This window comes from Rhinatrema bivittatum, chromosome 2 (assembly GCF_901001135.1).
Source record: "Rhinatrema bivittatum chromosome 2, aRhiBiv1.1, whole genome shotgun sequence".
Classification (NCBI taxonomy): Eukaryota; Metazoa; Chordata; class Amphibia; order Gymnophiona; family Rhinatrematidae; genus Rhinatrema; species Rhinatrema bivittatum.
In genome coordinates, this window is record NC_042616.1 from 331,361,381 (window position 1) to 331,386,429 (window position 25,049).

Genomic DNA, 25,049 nt, shown 5'->3' on the forward strand with positions numbered 1-25,049 from the left:
TAATCTGTCAATTATAATTAAAATCACTTACAGTACCTTAAGACTGGAGGGTGACCAATATAATGCACGTTTTTAAAAAGAGTTCAAGGGGGGGATCCAGTAAACTACAGACCAATGAGCCTGATGTCAGTGCCAGGAAAAATGGTTGAAGTATTTCTAAAGAACTGTCAGGCAAAAAAGGTTGCAGAGAAGGAAGAGTTCTATGATACATGCTGCAAATGCTGTTATGATCAGAGAATCCTCTCTAAATGTCTTTGGGAACTATGGCTATTATTGCTTCTAAGGGCTATGCAGATGTTTACTCTCAAAAATGCTTATGCACTGAACCCATGAGAACTGTTAGTAAAGGTCAGTCAAGAAACTGGGAGTGTAGGGCATGGAAACAAACACCAAACAGTACCAAGGTTTGAGAAACACATGTGCAGAACTGTGATAAGAACAATAGGAGGGAAGGGGACTTGCTCTTGCTTCAAGCAGTGATAGAAAAAGACCTATAAAAGTAAGTGAAACTGTAAGGATCTCAAAATCATTGTTACACTTCATACTTCCGGAATTGAGACTCAGATTCTTGATGAGAATACAAAAAACGCCGGGTCGCCATTTGCTCGATCAAATTTGAAAGAACATGAAAAAAATCAAATGTTGTGTTTTGACGCCGAATTAATTACCCTTGAAAAAGGACTGAAGTAAAACAGCAGCAGTCCGAAACACTGTCCAGTGTCGGGTCACCAGGTTCTTGTGGATTTCAGCAAGACAACCACGAACGCGGATGATGTGAAAAGAGTTTCAAAGATAAGTGCAGTAACTCAGCACAATACAGTTTTTATGTTTTAGGATATCTATTTTTATGTGCAAAAATTTTTTTTTGAAAAAAATGAAAGTTAATATCACAGTCAAAATCAGGACTGAAATGACCAATGATTATATATAAGGCAGAGTTGACATAAGCGAAAGCTCCCACGATGAAGCCTATTATGAAGGTCATGATAATATAAGATCTTTCTCAGTATCAACAACAGCGTCTGAAAGTTGTGAGAATTTACAAATTTGTATTGGCTCTTCTGTTGTGATTTATGCAATTCCCGATAGAGTTTGGAACAGAATTGAGATATACCCTCATTTTGACAACTTCAAGTGTACAAAGATAAACTAATACATGATGAAAAAGCTGACTCGTTAAACACAGCACTAAGAATACACGTCCCACACAGAAACCTTCGTTCAGTGAATAAAGCACTCTTAAACCATTCCTTCAGTAAAGACAGCAAGACTAACACAAATGAGAGAGAGGGCTCTATCCTTAGCAGGCCCCACTCTCTGGAACGCAATGCTGATAGAGATCAGATTACAAAACGATCTCAAAACCTTTAAGAAAAGTTTAAAAACATGGCTCTTTAAACAAGCATACTATAAAGAGACCGGAGAATAGAAAAAATACAATAACAGGCAGAATAGCACCAACACACTGCACTACTCTCAGAATGTGCAACACTATATCACCACAAACATAATTGTAAAATACAGAGAATATGAATTTTACCAGTGATTAGTACCATAAAGGCACACCTGGGCATGACCTACTTCACTTTTCAATTGATTGCTTGTTCTTTTGATTTATATTGTAACCGAACCTTTTGCAGCACCTGTTAGAATGTACTAGAGTACGCACTCAATCACCTTATTTTATGTGCCAACATGTAAACCGTTGCGATGGTATAGAAAAGATTTTAAATAAATAAATAAATGCATTCATTGCCAGAAGATGTAGTGAAAGCTGTCAGTGTAGCTGGGTTTAAAAAAGGTTTACACAAGTTCCTGGAAGAAAAGTCCATAAACTATTATTAAAGTGGACTTCAGGAAATTCACTGCTATCCCTGGAATAAGCAGCATAGAATCTAATCAACCTTTTAGGATCCTACCAGGTACTTGTGTCCTGAATTGGCCACTGTTGGAAACAGGATACTGAGCTTGATGGACCTTTGATCTGACCCAGTATGGCAAACCTTACATTCATTTATCCCCCTTCACTCTGCCTCTTTCTATCGACTGAAGAACAAATTTGTCTTGGAGTTGGGTTGAGTCACCATTACATCCATCGCTGGTAACCCCCTTCATTCCACTACCATCTGAGCTCCTATTCTTATAGGTCCAGTTTGCTACTGATGAGAAAGTTTGCATTTATATTTTCCCTTCCTGCTATCTGAAATGCTGACAACTGGGACAGGTTTTTCTCTACCCAAATAAAAATCTCTTACTTCCTTTGCAAGCCTGGGGCTGTACATGCCCTCCTGTTTTTTCACATATGCCACCTCCATACTGCTGTCTTGAGAGGGCTCGGACTGCTTTCCTCTCTAGCCTTGGCACGAAGGCCTGAAGTGCCAACTGAATGGCCTTTAATACCTGTGTATTAGCCATAGCGCTTCCTCTTCTGAACAATTCTCTTGAGCCATCTGGCCCTTGCAATGGGCTCCCAACCTGATCATGCTAGCATCTGTTAGAACCACCCAACTGGATCATGCTAACTCTTCAGTTTTTATAAGGCTGTGGGGATCCACACACAAGTCCAAACTCTCTTCCATCGCTCAGGGCATGCATAGGAGTTGGTCAAAAATCTGGGAGGCTGGTGACCAGCAGGACAGTAAAGCCTGTTGCAAAGAGTACAAATGTGCCCTAGCTCAAGAGAACAAAATCTATCACATCTGTCATTAACTCTAGTAGCTGTTGGTAGTCCAATACTTTAGGTGCATCCAGGCTCAAAACATCTTGTTCCATTATTTTGACAGTTCTCTTGGGTGGTAAATACATGCACCCTTCTCTTGTCTCAAAGAATATGCCTAAGAACTTTAGCAAGCAGGAACGTTTCAAGTTGCTCTTTACATGGTTCACTACCCAGTCCAGCCTTTCTAGGAGATAGTCTGCCATGGCAGACACTTGCTGGCTCTTCTGGGCAGAGTTCGTTCTGATAAGCCAAATGTCCAAATAGGGATGAACTGTTATCTCTTGCCTTTATAGGGTCGTCACTATGACCACCACTACTTTAGTGAAGATCCTCAGTGCCATCACAAGTCCAAAAGGCAGAGCCTGAAACTGATATGTGCTGACCTAACACACAAAAGTGAAAGAGACCTTGAAATGATGATCTCAAGGGGATATGAAGATAGGCCTCTGCCAGATCCAATGACGGTTCAAAGTGCAACCCTCCTGGAGGGGAGGATGCATTAGAGAAGCTGCAAGGCTGCAATCCTCCTCCTGTTTCAAAATGATAGGAGCCAATGACTGAGGGTATACAGATGGGATTTGGGGGGGGGGAGGGGGGGAGAACAGACTACACCATCCCCTGCCAGCAATGTTTTTCTTCCTGGGCAGGCAGAAATGAGAAAAGAAATGTTTTCATTTTGAAAGGGTCCCCAATCTCCCACAGCAATTTAGCCAAGATTGGCCAATTCTGTGACAATGGCCAGATTTTGCAGCCTGTGCACAATCACAGGAGATTGGGGGCCCTGCCTAATACCATATGAGTTCCAAGTGGCTGTTTACTTTTTTGCAGGGCTTTCTGGTTGGCATCACAGCAGTGCATGAAAATATAGTATACATGTGATATTTTTTATCTCAGAAGACTGTACTTTGTCCTTTTTCATATAAAGCCTTACTATAAATATATAACTTAATTGTGTATGTGAAGAGGTTGGGGCTGGTGAGGTTGCCCAGGGTGCTTAATCTTGCACCAGTCTAGCTCTGGCTGCAATGGCTCCTTGTGGGAAAACAGAATTCCATCTGGGACTGTGCTGGGCCTGGCTCTCCCCAGTCTCAGTTGCAGCAGTGATATGTATAGTCTTGGCTAGGATTTTTTTTTTCCTTAAGCCATGGAGGCAGCTGGTAGCATGGATTACGTCTGGTCCCCCCTCCCCTGGAGTAGATTGTAGGAGCAGAACCTAGGGAACCATAAAAGTAGCAAACTCTGTGTAGCACAATCAATGTGAATGTGCTGGGGTCAGGCCCTGAGAAGTAGAGGCAAACTACTATCATAGAAAGATAGGAAGAGGAGCCAGAAAAGTGCCTGTGCAGAATTAGTGAGGCTTCTGTCAGAGGTAGCTGAGCTAAGCTCAGAGGAGAAGCTGGTTGTGGAACCAGAGAGTCTCTTAGTGGGTGCTAAGAAGAGGTGAAAATGGAAAAAAGGAAGCTGCTGAAGGCCGAGGAAAGGCTAGCAACAAGCAAGAACTTTTACATAATGATGTGGCAGTGCTGGGACAGGGAGCACTCGTTGAGTGATCATGTGAGCAGCATCACAACAGCAAATGTATTTGTGAGTTTGTGTCTGAACCACTGGCTGGCAGTGTGGTTGTCTCATTATTTAACAAATGGTTCAACAGCTGATTGGTTGGCAAGCAAATTTAATACCAGTCCAGGATATAGACAATATGTAACCAAATTTGGAGGGAGGACCAACCAATTGCATGGATGGAAGGGGGACTGCAGTTCAGTTTGCTCACCTGTTGTCTAGGGTGTGCTATACTTAGTTGTTTAGGAAAAATGTGAAATTCATTGGAGATTTTTTAATCTCAATTCTGTCAGGTTCCAGGTCACAAGATGTATCTCTCAATGGTCAACTTGCTGTGCTTTTGGGAGCTGTTGATGTACATGCAGCATAGAAAGCGTATGCGTGAATCAGAGATACCCTGTGAGCTGATTCTGAAAAAAAATCCCCTGGACTATTTTCCTGTAATCTGCCCCTGTACAAAGTATGTGCCAAAAAGACTAATGCTGATTCCAGATGCAGAGTTACCAGACTCTCGAGCAATTTGTGCATCCATTGTTAGGCTGGTCGTACCACATAGCCAGTGCAAATCATGGCCTTGATTGCCATGGTCCCTGAGGAGGCGGCCTGTTTTAGGACCACTTCTATCTTCCTATCCTGAGGGTCCTTTAACATCATACCTTCCCTCTTCCGAGATGGTAGTTCTACGAACTACTACCGATACCAGTGCATCCGCCTTAGGGACCCACAACACCTTTTTCCTTTCCTCCTCAGAGAAGGGGTACAATTCCCCCATCATCCTGCCAGCTCTTAGTCCCACCTTAAGGGGAATCCCATTCTGCTAGAACCATCCATTTTAGAATCTCATGCAATGGAAAGGGTTTCAACGGCATCTTAATTCCATGAAGGATGCGGGTCCCCATCCATTTGGTCATATGCCTTGGAGCTTGAACATTAGAAATGAAGGCTGCGAGCTCCTCTTTCCCCGAACAGCTTATCGAGGAATTCTCCTCTTCCGATGAGCACTCCACATCCTCCTAAGAGGTTAGGGAGTACTCAAACCTAGTCAACCAGGACTCCTCATCTGAATCCAGCATGGTAGTCATCTCGGACTCCTCATCTGAATCCAGCATGGTAGTCATCACGGGAGAAGCTTCAAGTCCCATTGTATCCTGCTGCATTTAAGCATGGCCCCTTTGTCCAGCAAACTTTGGTTGAGGGACATTACATCCCCTAGGGAGCAAAGCGTTTGCATCATGCAGAAAGCCCGATGCATTACCAGCACAAAATCGGCAAGACCCCATAGCGGAGCCTGGATAAGACCTTGCTCTGAGTTTATCATCATTAGCCCCAGGCCCTCCTCGGTGCCTTTTGATGTCAGGGAGGCTACCAGGCCTGGTTGCCCTGGAGGCAATACCTCTTCTTCCTCTATAGTCAGGGGAGGAACATTAGCTGTTGGCCTTGCTATCTCCTGCTCGAGGGGTGGATGTCACTCTGAACTCCTCTGGAGAGGTCACCCTTGGGTCACTATCATAAATAGGGCAGAAGAAGCCAGTCACGCTGGGCATCTTCTTTGCCCCGCAGGAGCAGAACCTGCACCCCCAGATCATTTCAGAATATCCGCAGGAGCTGTCTGGCTGAGTTACTTTGCTGTGTGCTGCACTGCCAATGATAGTGGTGGTATTTTGTTTTTTTTAATGTCATGGATTGCATGGTCTAGCTCCTTTCCTGCAGAGCAACATGATATGATGGTTCCCTCTCTCTCTCTCCAGAGTACTCACCACCCCTGAAGGATAGATACCGCCAGGCTGTTTACCATGGTAGCATTGCCTGCCACAGTCTCCAAAGCAGCCTGTGGTTGTGGAAGCCTCTCTCCAGCATTTGCCTTACCTTTTGTTTTGCAGGCTTTCTTGAACACCACCTCTAGAACAGACAGAGGAGAGCTGAGGTCTTGGAGAGGAGGTGCCAACAGAAAGTAAGAGGGAGAGAGACAGTTCAAGCTCTTTTTTTTTTTTTTTTAAGTAGCGGATCTCCTACTCCTTAAGGAGTGGTAGGTCCTCCGGGGGGGGGGGGGGGGGGGGAGAGGAGATCCTGGTCCCTTGGGAGTAGAGAAGGCACCCCTAGGTGCCTGGAACCAGGGGGAAACCCGCCTTGGAGGCAGCTACACTGGGAAAAGCAACCCTGCAAGGTTGCTGCCCCAGGAGTTAAATGTGCTCCTCCAGGCTGGGGCCACATCCTGACTCTGGCAGCTTGAAAAGTCCATCTATCCTTGTCCACAGCTGCAGGTGATACAGACTGCTAGCAAGAACCTAGGAACACTCCCCCTTTTATAATCAGAAGTGAGGTCATGTAAAAGGGTCTCCGATATCTGTCTCCGATAGATGAGGAATAGGAAAATCCCAAAAGTCATGGACTGGTCTAGCAGACAAAAAGGAATAAATTATTTTATTTTAATTTGTAATCCCAGGGTCAGCTCTAATCTTTTGTGTGAGAAACACACTATCTCAGAAGGCACTGTAATACCAAGTCAATGTATGGAGCAAACAGAGGAAGCTCCTACTCTAACTCCCTGTTCCAAATATCAGTTTCATAAATGGTCTCCAGGTAGAGGAATGTACCAGATATTAAATTGATAAGAACAGACTTTATAAACAGAATAAACTATTAATAGTGATCATTAACTCAACACTGAATACATTGTAATTAAAAAGGAGATCAAATACATAACTATTACAAGTGGCAAATTTCATAAAGCATTTCCATGCTGAAGTAGTTAAACTAGACATTAAGCAAGTGTTAGCATTCAATATCACAGTATCAGATATACTGCAGTTGGAGCAAATCAAAATTTCATCTCTTTTGTATAAGACTACTGGCACAGATTTTCACTTCAATGCTCAGATACGGTATGCGATCATGCAGTTTGCAGAGGGAAGAAACAAAACTGCAATGTACAAGTTATTTACGCAATTCGTAAATGTGCAACATCAGGGTGAAATGGGGGATTATCATTACAATGGCAGCAGGCACCCGACAAGCACAGTGTATTAGCTCCTCTGAGAGCTAATACTGTCCCATTACATTCAGTTCAACTTTCAGGTACCACAGGCAAGCCAAGAGTAGAAATCAGTTTTACTAAAGTATGCAATGCTACAGTGTTTCCATTAAGATTATCAGCTTCACAAGAGAGAAAGATTCCTCCACTAGGTGACAGCATACAATAAAAATCATAGTCTCCATTCAGCATCCTGAAAAGATCAATTATAAAAGGTCTAATAAATCTTCTCAGACAACGTACATATGCCACTGTCAACTCCGATGCACACTGTACCTGTTAGCAATTAAGAAGCAGAAAGAAAGGCAAGTGGATGGAAATTGGATGGTTGTATGTAGTGGTGATGATTGACATCTTGTTCCTGCTCTAATCAGAGGCCTCGGAGGAGGAATGCTGCGAGCAAAGTCTGGGACAGTCCATTCCCAGAAGTGACACCAACAAGCTCCCAGAGGATTAAAATCAAGAACATCTGGTGCTTGGGTGGGGAGGATTGACATCTTGTTCCTGCTCTGACCAGAGGCCGAGGGGAGAAATGCTCCGGGCACCGTCTGCGACAGCCCATTCCTCAAGGTGACACCATCAAGCCTCCTGGAAAATTAAAATCAAGTGCACATAGGTGCGCAGCTGCTGCCAGCGTGCCCCTTATAACATTTTTCTTCATGTTGGTTTTGATATGGGAAGGAAAGAAAGGGGGAAAACATCCCTAACCCCACGATGAAAGCATCAAAGAGGTCCCATGGACAACCATGTTACCCATCCTCACTCAGTACTGCAGGAGAGCTTGAGTGCCGAGCTTGATGAAACCTCCTTGAGTCCAGAGTCTTGTATCCTTCCACCAATACCATCTGTTAACCAGGGATCAGAGGATCTAACTCTAGCAGGGAATCCTATTAATTCAGAGAATCCCTCTGGACCTGGCTCTATTATGCTTATGGAAAATGTGAGTACACTCACTTTAGATGTAACCTCATCAGATGATTCAATCGGGAACCGTTCAGGTGTAGCCTCAATTAACACACAAACTTTGACAGTTGCCATTCCTGTTCCGATGTTTTTTTCCTTTTCTATACATCTTAGAGCTGGGGATTCTTCGGCTTCAGAACCCAAAGATACTACCTTAAAAGATTTGGAGGATTGAGAACAAGATAGATAGTTCCTTAAATACAGTGAATGATCTGCATTTGTTTTCCTCTGGTACATTGGCTAAGTTGACAGACTATTTCTAGAATGCGATCTCTTGAATCCCAACTGACTCCAATTAAGGGTTCAATGGCAACTTCACAGCCTTCCTCTACTTCATTACAAAATGTGATGTCAGTTATGGTTAAAGATAATTTGAAGATCCATTATCAGGTTGAAACTGAAAATAGATTTAGGTCCAGGAACCTCAGAATATTACATTTTCCTAGGTCTAGATTGGCTTCTGAGATAGAGCTCCTTAAACATTATACTACTGAAGTGCTTCAGTTTTTGCCTGATAGGTTTTCCTTGTATCAAATTATTATGATATACCAAATGTTAGGAAAACTTCTCGGTCTACTGACGGAGTTTTAGATGTTTTGCTCCTGTCTCTAACCCTAGTTCTCTCAATTTCTTTATGATGATACCATAACATCTAGAGCTACCTATGAGATACCTTTTGTCTCAGAAACTCAGAGACTTGGTATTCCAGCAGAATTTTAAAAATAAAGATTTGTTTTGTACTCAAAAGCTCCACATTTTCCCAGATGTATCCAGGAGACACAAGCAAAAAGAAATTTATTTTTGCAATTGCTGGCATCAGGGGCTACATTTTTTCTAATATTCCCCTGTAAATGCTTGGTAACCTACCAGAAGAATAAGTTTATTTATTTATTTTTTTTAGATCTGGTTCACTTGCAATCATTTATTGTGAATAAATCTCAATACCACCCTAGATGGTGAGGTAAACAGCAGAGCCCTTGCTCTATTGTATTTTCAGGGTCAGACTCCCCCCAATTTAATGTGAGCAATAAAGTTTTCCTGAATTTATTGTTATTGTAAAGATGTATTTGTATTTCTTGATGGTATCTTATTTGATTTAAAACTCAAGTATAAATTTAAAAAAAGAAAAGAAAAAGCTCACTTGGAGGATGCAGTTTCCTGCTTACACCATGCACTCCCACAGAGTAAAAGCAGATCAGCAGCTTGCTGAGGACTGGACTCTACAGAAACTGACTATACATCTCAGAAGCTGACTGGAGTGGATGATGGCCAACTTAAATCTTCTGACACTGGAAGAATGTACAGCAATTTTGGTACCAAATCAAACCTGAACGATTTCCTCCAAAAAGTCACAGAAGTTGAAGAAGCACCCTTCTTGCATCAGGACTAAAGCTTCTAGCTGTAAGATCACAGTAACATAATAGACTGATAGAAGAAAAAGACCCATCGGAAATTTATATGTAGTAACAAGAAAGCACTTAAAACATTTATTCAAGAGTGCTTTCGATGAAGATACCATTTGAAGTAGGCTAATTTTACTTCCTGCAATATCAGCGGTAGAAGCATGTGAAGTATGTGAAGGTACAAAAACTTAGATTGTAAGCCCTCTGGGGATAGAGAAATACCTACAGTACCTGAATGTAAACCGGTGTGATACCTCAATTGAGATCGAATGTTGGTATATAAAAACAATAAATAAATAAATAAATAAATAAATAAATAAAGCAGGCTATTTTGCAAATTTTTTTTTTTTTTGCAGCATGTAGAACACCGGGAGCCACGTCATACCTGCCAATGCTTGGCGACACACCAGTTGAGAATCGCTGTGCTAAATTATTCTGCTCCACATATAGCCAGTTGGCAGCCATAGAAGCACTTTAAATCAGTATTATTTGTCTTATTCCTTTGCTCTGCATCATTTCAGGCAGTTGTATACACAAATGTCCACACCCAATCCAGAACACCAATTGGCAGCAACCCTCACCTTTCCTCAGCCCCCATGCTCTGCAACAATGTAAGCAGCAACAAAAAACGAGGCCAATTACCAGGTATAATCCAATTGAGAGGAGAAAGTCCAAACTATCAGCATGTTATAGAAAAAGAGGGAACATTAATAGATACTACAATATACTGAACTGCCTTATAAACGAAAGCATTTGAGTGAATCTACATGCAAATTAAAATCCCCCAGCACTAAGGCTAGGATATCCATGTAAATATTCTCTAAAATAAATTCTGTTAAAGGTGAGATATTATGTTCCAATAAGCCAGGTGGAGCATAAATCAGACAAATCTGGAGAATTTTTGATTTAAATAAGCCAATCTCATAATGTGGTATCAGACTGATAGTATGATGTGTTATGTTAAATTTCTTGTCAGCGGCAAGTAACAACCCCCTACTCCCCTGTTCAACGGTCAGATCATAGTCTAATTCAGACACGTCTCTCCTTAAATATTCCCAAACATAACTTTTCAACAACTAAAACAATGATTGAATTTAGGAAACCTTGCCCTAGCTATAGAAAAGATATCATAGAGAGATTTAGGTAGCTGATTAGTCAGAACAATATCCGTACTTTTAAAACCATGTTTCTGTTATACCATTAATATCAGGATGATTATCAACAAGATGGTCAATTAAAACAGGAACTTTTTTAACAAGTGACTGTGCATTTATAAGAGATAAAGATAGAACTGTTAAAACTTGTAATTGTGGATTGGAAATTATTGGGATAGGCAAAAAAGAGTCCGTGAACCATTTGTCAAGTTCCATTTTGATTTTACAGTTTTTCTTCTATACTGGCTAATAATAATGTCAATTTGTTTAATTTCCGTTTTTTGTTTTTTTTTTTTACTTTTTGCTACTCACTGTTGTAGGATTCCCAATCTTGATATGGTTATAAAGTTGTCAATAGTTATAGGTTCTTCATGAATTTGTTGAAAGCCGCAGTGGGAAGCATGAAGGGGGTGCACTAAGGGGTCAGCCCCTTAGTGCACCCCTTCGGCACGTGCCGCCAGTGAGTTACCGGCGCAAGGAGGGGCTGGCCCTCACGGGTAGCGCGGTCATTGTCTGGGAGAGTCCTGGGTTCAAGCAGGCACGCAGGCAGAGATGGTAGAGAGCCTCAGGTTGACAGTAGAGGCAGGCTCAAACCCCAAGCCTCTGCTCATAAGCCTTTCGAAATAGATCCCACAGCATTTTGGTCGCTTTCTTCTGGACCGCTTCCATTTATCTCTATCCTTTTTGAGATACAGTCTCCAAAAACTGAACACAGAACTTCAGGCGCGGTATCACCAAGGACTTCTACATTTACATTATCACCTCCTTTTTCCTACTGGTTATTCCTCTCTTTATGCAGCCCAGCATACTTCTGGCTTTGTGTCTGGCATCTGAAGGCAACAGCTAATCACTTGACAATGCACTTTAGTCTTTCACCCCCACATAACCTCTTTTGGATTACCAGACTCCAGGTGCATGACTCTGCACTTCATTCCAGCTGCCAAATCGTTGACCACTCCAAGCTTTCTTAAATCACTTTTCATTCTCTCTACTCCTTCAAGTGTCCACTCTGTTGCAGATCTTAGTATCATCTGCAAATAGACATTTTACTTTCTGTTCCCTCCACAATAAAATCGCTCACGAACATATTAAACAGAACCGGTCCCAAAACCAATCCTTGAGGTACTCCAAGTAATACTGCTCTCTCTTCAGAGCAGGTTGCATTTACCATTACACATTGTTTCCTATCCACTCCACCACCTTGGCTCCTACACCCAAGCTTCTGATTTTATTTATTTATGAGCCTACTATGCAAGCCTGTAAGAAAAGCATTGCTAAGATCCAAGTAAATGACACTGAGTGCTCATCCTAAATTAAATTTTCTAGTCACCCAATCAAAACAAAACAAAACAAAACCACACATTTGTCTGACAGGACCTTCACCTGGTGAATCCATGCTGCCTCAGGTGCATCAGCCCACCAGATTGTAAATAGTTCATTATCCTGTCCTTCAGCAAAGTTGCCATTAATTGTCCCACCTCTGAAGTGAAGGTTAACCACCCTATCTTTTCCAGCCTCTTCTCCGATACCACCCTGGTTGTAGCTTGGCTTCACAATTCTTCTCCAATCTTGCATCACCACTCCCATTTCCAGGGATCTATTGAACAGATCTTTCAGCAGACACATCAGCACATCCCTGAGGTCTCGCAGTATTCAAGGATGTGCCCCATCCAACCCCATGGCCTCAGTTTTCCTAGCATTTTTTTTTTTTTTTTTTTTTTTGCTTTCTTGCTTGTGGGCTTTTATTTATATATATTTTCTTTCATTTTCAGTTTTGTTTTGTCTGGGATTTATTTTTGTTTTCTTTTCCTCTCTCCTCACTCCTTCCAGCCTCTCTGTGCTTGCGTGGAGCAGCCCAAGGCTCAGCAGCTGCTGAATCTGTACCTGCTGCATCAATGACAATTTTTGGCCCAGGCCCACTACAGATCTTTTCTTGCCTGGGCCAGGAAAGGCCACCAAATTTTAAATGCCTGGTCAACCTGGTGCCTGGAAAATTTCCACTCCTACCCATTTCATAGGGGTTTTAGTGCAGAGCCTGCACCATTTGGTTAGTTCTTTTCTGAACCACATCCAGAATTGGACACAACATTCAGGTGAAGTCTCACCAACTAATTAATTAGTGGCATCATCGCCTTTTTTTTTTTTTTTTTTTAATTATACAGCTCTCCATGTGCCCAGCATTACTTTAGCTCTGGCCATCACTTTATAACATGGTTTCACTACCTTCAGATCAGATGTAATCCCAAACAGGCCGATTCAATAAAGTCCGCGGGAGAGCCTGCGCTCCAAGGCGAGTGCCCGCTCTCCCGACGTGTGCCCAGGCCACTCTCCTGTGCGAGCGATTCTTTATTTAAATTAGGGCCCGCGCTAACAAGGAGGCGCTAGGAACACTAGCACGTCCCTAGCGCCTCCTTATTGGCGGAAGTGGCGGCTGTCAGCGGGTCTGACAGCCGACTCTTAATTTTACCTGCGTTGGTTGTCAAACCCGCTGACAGCCACGGGTTCAGAAAATGGATGCCAGCAAAGTTGAGCGTCCATTTTCCAACCCGCAGGCAGAATTTTTTTTTTTTTTTTTTTTAAAGAAGTTTTGTTTTGTTTTTTTAATTTTTGGGGCCTCTGACTTAATATCGCTATAATATTAAGTCGGAGGGTGTACAGAAAAGCAGTTTTTTCTGCTTTTCTGTACACTTGCCCAGTGCAGTCTGAAGAGTAAAATGTGCAGTTTGGCGCACATTTTATTTTCTGTATTGCGGGTGACTAACTAATAGGCTCATCAACATGCATATGCATGTGATGAGCGCTATTAGTTTCCGGGGGGTTGGCCGCGTGTTTTCCACACACTATTACCCCTTACAGTATAAGGGGTAATAATGCGTCAAAAACGGGGGTACATGGTGCGCTCAGCAAAGCGCACCGTTCTGTATCGGCCTGAATGTCTTTCTTGTGGTTGGTGCATCATCAGTATCTCATCCCCTACCATGTTCCATTCCCTTAGATTTCTGCACCCCAAATTCATGACCTTGAACTTTTTTTGCATTAGAACTTAGCTGCCAAGCACCTGAACACTCCTTGTGCTTTTTTCAGATTGCTTTTCATTCTGTCTGCTTCCTCACGTGTTACTCTATTGCAGACCTTGTGTCATTTGCAAAAGCAAACTTTTCCTACTAACCCCTCAACAATATAAATCAAGAAGAAAGAGAACAGAAGTGGCACCAGGTCAGATCCCTGAGGCACTTTACTCGTCACCCTTCTTTCCTTGGAATTTAAATTTTAAGACTTCTAGTCTGGTTTTCGTGACTAGGCTGACACTTCAAAGCGAATTACAAATAAATGAAAATGATTTACAAACTGGGTCATTTTGCAAGTTAAAATCTGAGAAACAGATAACAGTGCAAATTAAAGACTGTTTTAACAGAAATTCTGGATAACCAATGCAAGTAAGTACTACTAGAAAGTAGAGTCAGGAGCATAGTTGAGGACTGATGATCAAGGATAGGACCTAAGGCCTTGGGTAGAAGTGAAACTCATAGCATCTAAGTTTAGTCAGTCTACTGCTTTTCATGTTCCATCAGGAGGCAGGGTGGTTAGACTGTGGTTTAGTTGGCTGACAAGCCACAAAATGAACTCCATTTACCACTACCTTCTCTTACCTCTCACTCAACCAATGCAGTCCACACCTTGGGGTCCATCTCTGGGCTACTCAGTTTATTTATGAGCTTATGTACCACAGTATCAAAAACTTTGCTGAAATCAAGTATATAATATGGCAATGATGTCATAATTCCAGTTATGTAACAAGTCTGCTGACTGCATCTTTGGCCTGGTCAGACATCTGACTCTATAAAGCCCTGCACCTCTCTTCTTGGTTTTCATTAAGCAATGCCTCTGCTTATAGAAATGTTTCAGCACAGTGCTCAGAGAAACAGATTATAAGAGAAAAAACAAAATAAGGTAAGTTGATTTTTTACCAAGGTATTAATTGTAGGATATTTTTATGAAAATAAAAGGTTAAAACAAATGAAAAAATAAAAGCTTTTTATTGGACTAAGCAATACACATCTTGATTAACTTTTGGGACCTAATACTCCTTTGTCCTTCCATCATTTTGTCTTTTGTATATTGTAGCAGACATATTGGAGGACTGTATATAATTAATGTTTATTGTACACACTGACTTTCAATAAAAATGTTAATTACAAAAAAAAAATAATAATATTAACAACAAGAATAGAATGAGCAAAAGATAATATACCTTCTGTTTGACATGCTCATCTTACTACAACAAGGGATCCTGCCTTTTCGGTTGCAGCACCCATATTCCGGAACTCCCTATATCTATGGAACTCCAAATGTCTGATTGCATCAAGTTGTTTAGACTTCTTTTAAAAAGCTTTTTATTACAACAAGCATTCTATTAAGAATTACAATTTTGACCCTTTTATGTCATGTGGCAGCTTGAGACCTTATTATGGCTTTTATGCGTTTTATATATGTTTTTATTATGAATGTTTTATTTCAATTTGTATATCGCTTAGGCCTGGTGTTAAGCAATTAATACATTCAATAAATGAAAAATAAAATTATAAAAAGCATTCAAATGAAAACAACTGACATATGCAGCTACCTTCACAGTACCAGCTTCCATCCTTCCCATACCAAAAAAGCTCACTTAACAAACTAAACCAAACGGTCTCATATACGCTCTGATCCAAAAGACAGGAACAAACACTTCAAAGTCCTGACTAAATCCTTCAAACAAAAAGGCTACAACCCCAAAATCATCTCCAGGAAGATTGCTTGTTCGCTGTTACGATTTCACCTGATACGCAGCCTTATCATACCCTATGACACCTCCCTGCTATCCATGTCAGCTCCTCATAGAGCATCCAGTTCAGCCTGTTGTGCAGCCTCCTAACCATCAGGAGTCCTCGGCGAACCTTATCTCCAGCTTCATCAAGCTCCTCCTCCTTGCCTGTACCACATCCAAGCCTCAGTCATACCTAACCCTGTCTGATCCCTGCTTCGATGTCTTCACATCGAATCTGCTTTGGCTCCTTGTCCTGACCCCTTACCTTGCCTTGAGTCTTCTAGGCCTTCTCACTCCTTGCTCTAACCTTGTGGCCTTTTAACTTGCCTCAGCCTCGTGGCCTTCTCAAGGCCTTCTGCCTAGCCTACAGCCTTCAAGCCTCCTAGTATCCCTCTTGTCTAGCTAGCCTTCAGACCTGTGTGTTCAGTGTTCCTTATTCATGTGTCCTGTCCTTGTCTTAACCAGCCTTCGCCCAGCCTCAGTCTGTCCTTGAATCAAGCCCCAGTTCCAGTCCTTGCCTGCATTCAAGATCCAGTTCCAGTCCTTACTGTAAAAGAGTGCGGGTATCAGCTCCTACCCTTTCCAGCACTCGTCAAGATATACTGGTGCTGCAGCCAAGCCCTATTGGCCCCCATATCCCAAGGGTTCAACCCGCAGTGGAGGGGTTTGGCTAGGCAGAAGACCAGCCCTACTCCTAACCTGCTGTCTCGTGGCATTCCCCAGGTGGTATTCCCTTAATCAAGACCAGCCAACCCTAAGATTTGCTCAAAACACCAAGGACAATCCTGAGGCAGTATAAAGAAAGTTTAACCTCAGAGCACGTACAACCCAGAGCTAGAAAAATTAAAAAAATCATAAGACTATAGCCACAAATCCTGGAGGATAAGTAGCTGAAAGAAATATTCCGTGTGCCTCTGTTCTTCAGGCAACTACTTAATCTACAGATTAAGTAGTTGCCTGAAGAACAGAGCGATATAAGCGATATACAAATTGAAATAAAACATTCATAATAAAAACATATATAAAACGCATAAAAGCCATAATAAGGTCTCAAGCTGCCACATGACATAAAAGGGTCAAAATTGTAATTCTTAATAGAATGCTTGTTGTAATAAAAAGCTTTTTAAAAGAAGTCTAAACAACTTGATGCAATCAGACATTAGTAAAAAGCACACTGTACAGCATATATCACAAGATCCACCACCCACAAGGGAAAGATATTCAGAAGATGATCCTACTCATGCTCTTCCTCTAACATACTGTATTATTCAATTCAGAAAATGTGAAGAAGGATGCTACATTGGAGAGACAGACTAGACATTAATGACAAGAGTCAATTCATGCAGACAAGATAAAATATCACAGAGAAAACCAAATGTGACACTTCTGTGGGGCAGCACCAGACCACTGCATCAATGTCCTTATAATCAGGATAATTAAATGAAAACTTGAAACAAACCAGGAACAGTGAATTTTAAGCTTACCTGTTTATTTCCTTTCCTTTAGTCCTGCCAGACCAGGGGGGTTATGTCCTCCTGCCAGCATATGGTAACAGAGGAAAAAAATCTCAAAGCCGACTTCACTTCCCTATATAAGAGGTCTGGTGCTGCCTTCAGCTTTTCAGTGTTTGATGACAAATGTAAGACAACCAAAGGAGAATAGTTTGTTTTAGTTTTCAAATCACCATTACAAACAAAACCTGATACAGCCAAAAAATGTCTCTCCACAGTTATTAATCCTGGAATAAAAGTCCCTACACCAAGCTCAGTTAGGGCAGCTGCCTTCAACAAGGGCAACAACATACTAACATCAGATTTCTGAGCTTATCAAACTAGAAGCCCTTGATGCTGTGGCTTCCTTGGGTGGGTTTTGGACTGGTCTGCTAAGACTAAAGGAAAGGAAATTAACAAGTAAGGTGAAATTTCACATTCCTTATCATCCATGCCAGACCAATCCAGACAAGTGAGATATACCAAAGCTCCACCTAGTCTGGGCAGGATGAAGTCGCAATAGCTCTCAAAATCTGCATCTAAGGCATAGCCTCTTTCCACACGCATATCCATACTGAGGTGCTCAAAATAGGGTTATAATGTGGGAAAGCACACTGCTCTGCCATTATCTTATGGAAAGATAGTTTCTGATTCTGCCTATGAGGACTTCTTCACCCTCATTATGTGAGGTCACTAAGATCTGCAAACTCTTGCTGGAGTGAGACAAAGTGCTCCTCTCCTCTATTACTCCTAATACTGATACCTTAATAAGACACCTTAATAAACCAAATACCTATCTAAGAAGAAACTGGTTACCTACAAATCTCAAAAATAACCTAAAACAAGACAAAGTGGCCATCATCATCCCGGTCTACACTGCCTGATATTCTCACCCTCATAAGTGACAAAAAAAACAGATTCTGACAACAATGAGACTACTCTCCAAAAAAGGAACACATTGGGGCAGAGCTGCCGTTACCTTTAAAATTACCAAAGGACACCAAGCAGACCAATTTCAACAAGACTCAGAGATGCTACATCTCTTAATAACTATGTTTACGTCCAAGTCAAGGAGACCTCCCAAAGTGGAGGACTTGTGATCTTGAATCCTCAGAAGAAAGTATCTAATCAGAGAGTCACAAGAGAGCTTCCATGCCTGTCTCTTCCAGAAAACCAGAGCTAGTGTCCACCTTCTGCGAGATTTTCAAGTTATGCCTTCATCCCACTCGCCTTTGGTGGAAGGACAAGATTGAAGGAATGGACCCTCAACAGTAAATAGTGTCTCCTTCATAAACTAAATTCACAGAGGCTCCAAATTCCAAGGTCTGTTACGTGGGCCACTTTTGTACCACCAAAGGCAGTAACCCCTGATATTAAGTATCCCTGCTTTTTGGTTCTTTTAACAGTCAATGTTGTAAAAGAGAAAGGAAAGGATCTTCTAGGGAAGAATTCTCTGACTATTTTGAAAGAGAACTTCTGCTTGCACCTTCAGAACTGTCCAGGGAATGTACAGATCTCCAGCAAATACACATGACAAAGTTTGGATGACAGTCAAGGTTCTACCAGTATATCCGAACCCCCCTGGTTCCTGCTTTGTTTTTCCAGCCAAAGGACTTGCTCAACTAGGAACTTCATGGGGGGGTCATCCAAAATCTACTCACTGAAGAGCACTACTTGACCCCCTCATAGGGCAAAAGCCATTTTTGCCAGTCCTTATGCTTCAGAGTCTCAAAAGTGTCAGTTCAAAACATTTGTCAGTACAATGACAGAGCTGGCCATGTCAGCTACTGCTCGGTCCAGCAAGAGTACTCCATCCTAGACCAAAACTGATTCTTACCAGGGTGCCTGAGAGCTACACGTTCCTCAATTTGTTCATATCAGCTAAAGGTGTTACATTGATCACTATTCCCTGATCTGCCTTCTTTTAAGCTAGAAGCCAAGATGCTAGATGGCTGGCTCTTGCTTTTACCCCATGGCACTTTTTCATTAGAAAGAAGAGAGAGGTAAAGAGTCTGGTCTGTTCAAGATATATTTATCTATAATTTTTTATTTTACTCAAAATAGCAATCAAATGGTTACTAATCCTGCCAAAATAAACACTTTGAATGCTCTGTCTTCACAGTATAATTTGATGTTTCCCTTATTACCTGTTTTGCCTTTTCTCACAGAGTTTCTCTCTTTTTCTTTTCTTTTTTTATTATTAGTCCCTTTGACCCAAAGTAGCCTGTGACAGTTTATTGCTTGGAAGTATTTCCAGTTTATAAAAGTTCTTGACAAGCTATCTGCTACTTCTGGACCATTAATCATAAACTCCTGAGTAAGGCACTGATCTGTGGAGTCTGGGTAACCAAGCATCGGGGTAACTTGCTTGATGCGGCGATTACTACCCTTAACCATTAAGCCTTATGCTCACCTTTGATGCAACTCCAACATTACTCTCTGCATCAATGACAAGGGGATGGCAGGAAATTTGAATCAGTTACCAACAAGGGCTCTGAACTTGCTGGTAGATGAAACAGATAAGTATGGGAAAATAATGAAACAGATAAGTATGGGAAAATAAGTGTGGGAGCTTGCTGGGCAGACTAGATAGGCCGATTGGTCTTTTTCTGCTGTCATTTCTATGTAAGGCATTGTTAAGAACATAAGAAACATAAGAACATGCCATACTGGGTTAGACCAATGGTCCATCAAGCCCAGCATCCTGTTTCCAACAGTGGCCAATCCAGGCTGTATAAACCTGGCAAGTACCCAAAAATTGTCTATTCCATGCTACTGTTGCTAGTAATAGCAGTGGCTATTTTCTAAGTCAACTTAATTAATAGCAGATAATGGACTTCTCCTCCAAGAACTTATCCAATCCTTTTTTTTAAACACAGCTATACTAATTGCACAACCACATCCTCTGGCAACAAATTCCAGAGTTTAATTGTGCATTGAGTGAAAAAGAACTTTCTCCGATTAGTTTTAAATGTGCTACATGCTAACTTCATGGAGTGCCCCCTAGTCTATTTTCCGAAAGAGTAAATAACTGATTCACATTAACCCATTCTAGAGCTCTCATGATTTTAAACACCTCTATCATATCCCCCCTCAACCATCTCTTCTCCAAGCTGAAAAGTCCTAACCTCTTTAGCCTTTCCTCATAGGGGAGCTGTTCCATTCCCTTTATCATTTTGGTCGCCCTTCTCTGTACCTTCTTCTTCTTGTTACTTACAATTTGTAATTTGAACTCCAGCTTCTATCACAGTTCCAGTTTGCTTCATTAAACTCAACTATCATCAAAGAAACTTTCCAAAGATGTGCAATTAATTACTGAGTCTCATTACCTGAAGCTGGCTGTCTAGAAAGACAAAACAGGTTTGCGGACACAGCACACTGAGCAGGTCCTGTTTCAAATGCACCATAGTGATGCCTTCCCCCATAGTGGCCAGGGATTTGAACACAGGAACCCACCCAGTTTTGCTTTTGGTAGGGTGCTGATATTTTTATGCTCCCACTATACCCAGGAAATCAGTCCTAAGACTCATACCCTAGGAGCCCTGTGCATAAGCATAAATCGTGCTGCTTGTCTCAAGGGAGCAGCACAGGTCCACACATCACACAATTAAGCTCTGGAATTTGTTGCCAGAGGATGTGGTTAGTGCAGTTACTATAGCTGTATTTAAAAAAGGTTTGGATAAGTTCTTGGAGGAGAAGTCCATTTACTGCTATTAATCAAGTTTACTTGGGGAATAGCCACTGCTATTAATTGCATCAGTAGCATGGGATCTTCTTGGTGTTTGGGTAATTGCCAGATTCTTGTGGGCTGGGTTGGCCACTGTTGGAAACAGGATGCTGGGCTTGATGGACCCTTGGTCTGACCCAGCATGGTAATTTTTTATGTTGGAGACAAAGAAATATTGAAGAGCTAAAGGCAGCATCTGATCTTTATAGAAGGAGTAAAGTCAGCTTTGAGCTCTGTCTCCATCCTTGGGCAGAAGGATATAACCCATTTATCTGGACTGGTCTAGAACGGACAATAAGAAAATAAGACTTTTGAAATTAAAATGATTGGAATGGACCTCAAAGGACCCAAAGAATTAACATAGTAACATACTAATGGTAGCAGAAAAGGGCCAAATGGTCCATCCAGTCTGCCCAGCAAGCTCTGGCAGTATCTGCCATGCAGGTTACCCTCCATATTTCTCTTAAGGATAGCAACTGCCACTCCATGCAATTATTCCTAAGCCTTATGATAACCCATAAAAACTAAGGGGGTCATTTTCTTACTGTATCGCATGCGAAAAGTCCCTTTTCGCGTGCCATAGCTTCATAGGGGCAGAGTTGGGGCGTCGTCGGAGCGGACACTGCGGAAACTTCGCTGGCGGCAATAAGGTAAGACCCGTTATCGCCGCCAGTAGCGCACCCAATAGCACCACCTTGCACGGTGGCGCTTTGGGTGCAAAAGCCAGCAGCGATAACACCGCAGTGGTACGATCGCTGCCGGCTTTCACAGCCCCCCCCCCCCCCCCCCCCATTACTGCAGAATTCAAAAACCTGTGCGCCAGAAGAAAATCCAGCCCTAAGGTTCTTAACTCACTATGAACCATAAAATGTATGCTACCTTTCACATTCTGATCACCCATTAGCCTCCTCCCAAACTATCACTGGAATGCCTTTTAAGATTCACCTGTTTTTTTGGTAATACATTTTGCTCATTCTATTCTGGCCTGAGGAAAAGACTATAGCTCCCAAAAGCTAGTCAAGAAATGTATTGTTAGTCTAATAAAAAAAAGGTATTATCTTTTTTTTATTATATTTCTATTTGTTAACTTTAATTTCTGTGCATTCAAATGGACCTATAGTAATTGCATTACTTTATCCATAATATATTTAGGAATGTTGAATTTTCAAAGCATTTAATTTTTTCATCCACACTAACTCAACATACTTATTAGTTTCTGAATGTTTTACTCTCTTCATCAGGTCTATGAAAAATGGATATGATATTCTTGACATGAAAGAAAAAAATAAATTGAAAAAGGGAGTATTACCCTCAAAAGCAATCATAAATATATGAAATTACTTCAAGAAAAAAATATCACTTGCAAGTTATTTGTTAACCTTTATTTCAGCACATTCATTACTGAAGTTTTTAATAAAAATACAAAAGCATATTGTTCTCAATTATAATGTAACAAGTTTGAGACTTGCCATACTGAATCCCCCACTCTTTAATGGTAATTTAGCAAACACAAGAACATAAGAATTCATGCTGGGTCAGACCAAGGTCCATCGAGCCCAGCATTCTGTCTCTAATAGTGGCCAGTCTAGATCACAAGTACCTATCAGATACCCAATAGTTGATTTTTGTCTCATATCTCGTTGTCAGAGATAAAATCTGGTTTCCCAAATATGCCTGGCTAATAGCTGTTTATGGATTTTTCTTCTGGAACTTGTCCACTTCTCTTCTGAACCCCACTATGTTAGTTGCCTTGGCCACATTCACTGATAATAGATTCCATATCTTGATTGTGTGTGGATTGAAAAACTACTCACAATTTGTTTTAAATCTGCTAGTTGCCAGTTTGATGGGGTGTCCCTTAGTTCTAGTGTTACTTGAAAGAGTAAACAACCAATCCCTAATTACCCATTCCATCCACTCATGATTTTGTAAATTTTAATCATATCCCCTTCTTCAAACTAAAGAACCCTAATCTGTTTAGCTTTTCACCATAAGGGAGCTTTTCTATTCCTTTTAATCATTGTTGTTGCCCTTTTCTGTACCTACTATATCTTTCTTCAGAAGGGACAAACAGAACTGCATACAATACTCAAGGTGCAGTCACACCATGGATCTATACAAAGGCATTATATTCTCAGTTTTATTCTCCATTTGTTTCCAAATAATTCCTAACATTCTGTTTACCTTTTGAAAGATACCACACACAGAGTCAAAGATTTCAAGGTACTGGCCACAAGGACTCAGAGGTCCTTTCCCTGGGTGGGTGATTCCTAACACAGAACCCAGCATAGTGAACCTGTAGTTGGGATTAATTTTTTCCCTACCTGCATTATTTTTCACTTGTCCACATTAAATTGAACCTGCCATTTAGAAGCCTAATCTCACAAAGTCCTTCTGCAGTTCTTCACAATCTACTGCTGTTTTAACAGCACAAAAAATGTTGTGCCATCTGCAAATTTGGTCATCTCGCTCATTTCTTCTGTCCAGATCATTTATGAATATGCTAAACAGCACAGATCCCACTCCACTAATGACCTTTCTCCCTTCAGGAAAACAGACCATTTAGTCCTACCCTCTGTTTTCTTTCTTTTATCCATTTATCAGTCAATAATACCACAGTACCTCTGTTCCCATGACCTCCCAAGTTCCTGAAAATTAAATACACTATATCAACTGGCTAAAAGGGGTCCAGTTTCCAGGGAGGGTAGTTAAGTTTCAAAAGCTTTTGTGGGTAAACACCTGTTTACTCACATAAAATGTCACTTTGAAAATTGCTATTCCATGTCACTGAAAGTAAAAGTACCTACGCAGTGAAAAGCATGCACACTTTTACCTGAAAGGGAAAAAAAAAGAGTAGGGCAGGAAGGGAAAATACACGCAGGGGTTTAATTTTCAAATCCTTGTGCATACTTTCACGCATGTACGTCACACCTGCTTCAAAGCAGATTAAAAGTAGGCAAGAAAAAACAAAAAAGTACTAGCTTTCCCCCACCAGCCAAGTTTTCAAAAGGAAACTCTGCAAACAGTTTCCCTTTGAAAATTAAACTGCAGGTCTACAACTATCAGTTATGATTTCGGAACTTTTTTGAACTTCTTTTTCCCCATTGCAGCTAGATTGGCAGGTAAAATGGCCTTGATCTTCAATTATGAGAGCAATTTTTAAATAGCTTTGAAAATTGCCCTCCCTGTGTATTCACCTTAGATCAATGTTTTATACATTATGAATGATTCTAGAGTACATATCATTATTTCTTTTGTTATAGCATGCAAAAATTAAAGAAAAGTGTTGGCGTCTCTGAAATGTTTTGAAGCTGAAAAGAGGTCCACAGTCCCCTATTTTAGACAGTAAAATGTGAACAATGTACAAGAATGTGAAGACTTCTATAAAGCACTTTATAGGCATTCATCATGTTATATTGGCAAGTTAAGAGATTAAACAGATACCTATTTTGTTAAATGGCATTTTTGCATTAAATAATGTTTATGCAGTTCACCCAAACTACTCATTCGCATAATGGTGGTGCTACAATGATTAACTATTTTGAAAGCATTCAGTATTAATCTTTAAATATCTTAAAGAAATATAATCCTTCATCATGCTATGAGTTCTAAACAGAATTGCAAAATTTAAAAAGGAAGATATTTATCATACCACCATTACAAGAAATCTTACTTTAAAGTCGTAGATAAACAATGAACTTTGAAGATCTGTATGTCTTTGCTTCCTAAAGATTTTAAATGAGCACAGAAAGGTAGAAAAGAAAAACAGATGAGCAGCACTATTCTCCACTTAGTGTAAATCACAAAACTAGCAAACTACTTACAAAGAAACCAATAAACAATCTTGTTCTAAACGATATTTCTATTTACATTTACACCCTGCTCTTTCAAACCCTAAGACTGCCCAAAGTGGTTTACAAAAGATTAGAAATGCAGTACATAAAATACAAGTCAATTGAAGCTATCCCATTCATCTCTGTAGTTCTCCAAACTCTTCACTACTTTGCCTGTTAAGGGCTTGATGTACTAAAGAGCTCCCCATTTTGTGTCTGTGCACAGACCATGAAAGGCATTATGTGACAGTGGTCTCTCATATAAATCAAATAAATATCTTTTCTTAGTTTCCTTTCCTACAACCAGAACTATAAAACTTAAAAAAAAAAAAGTTTACTTTTAATAAAGCTACATCCTTTGT

At 40.9% G+C, this 25,049-nt stretch overlaps 1 protein-coding gene and 1 non-coding gene across 2 annotated transcripts in view; both read right to left on the bottom strand.

The window, feature by feature from the left end:
• Positions 1-25,049, bottom strand: part of AVL9 (AVL9 cell migration associated) — a 207,990-nt gene that overhangs the window by 180,078 nt on the left and 2,863 nt on the right. The gene's annotated exons all lie outside the window — the stretch shown is intronic.
• Positions 6,745-6,930, bottom strand: LOC115086339. Its single transcript, XR_003855234.1, has one exon. It is a non-coding gene; the product is annotated as a U2 spliceosomal RNA (small nuclear RNA).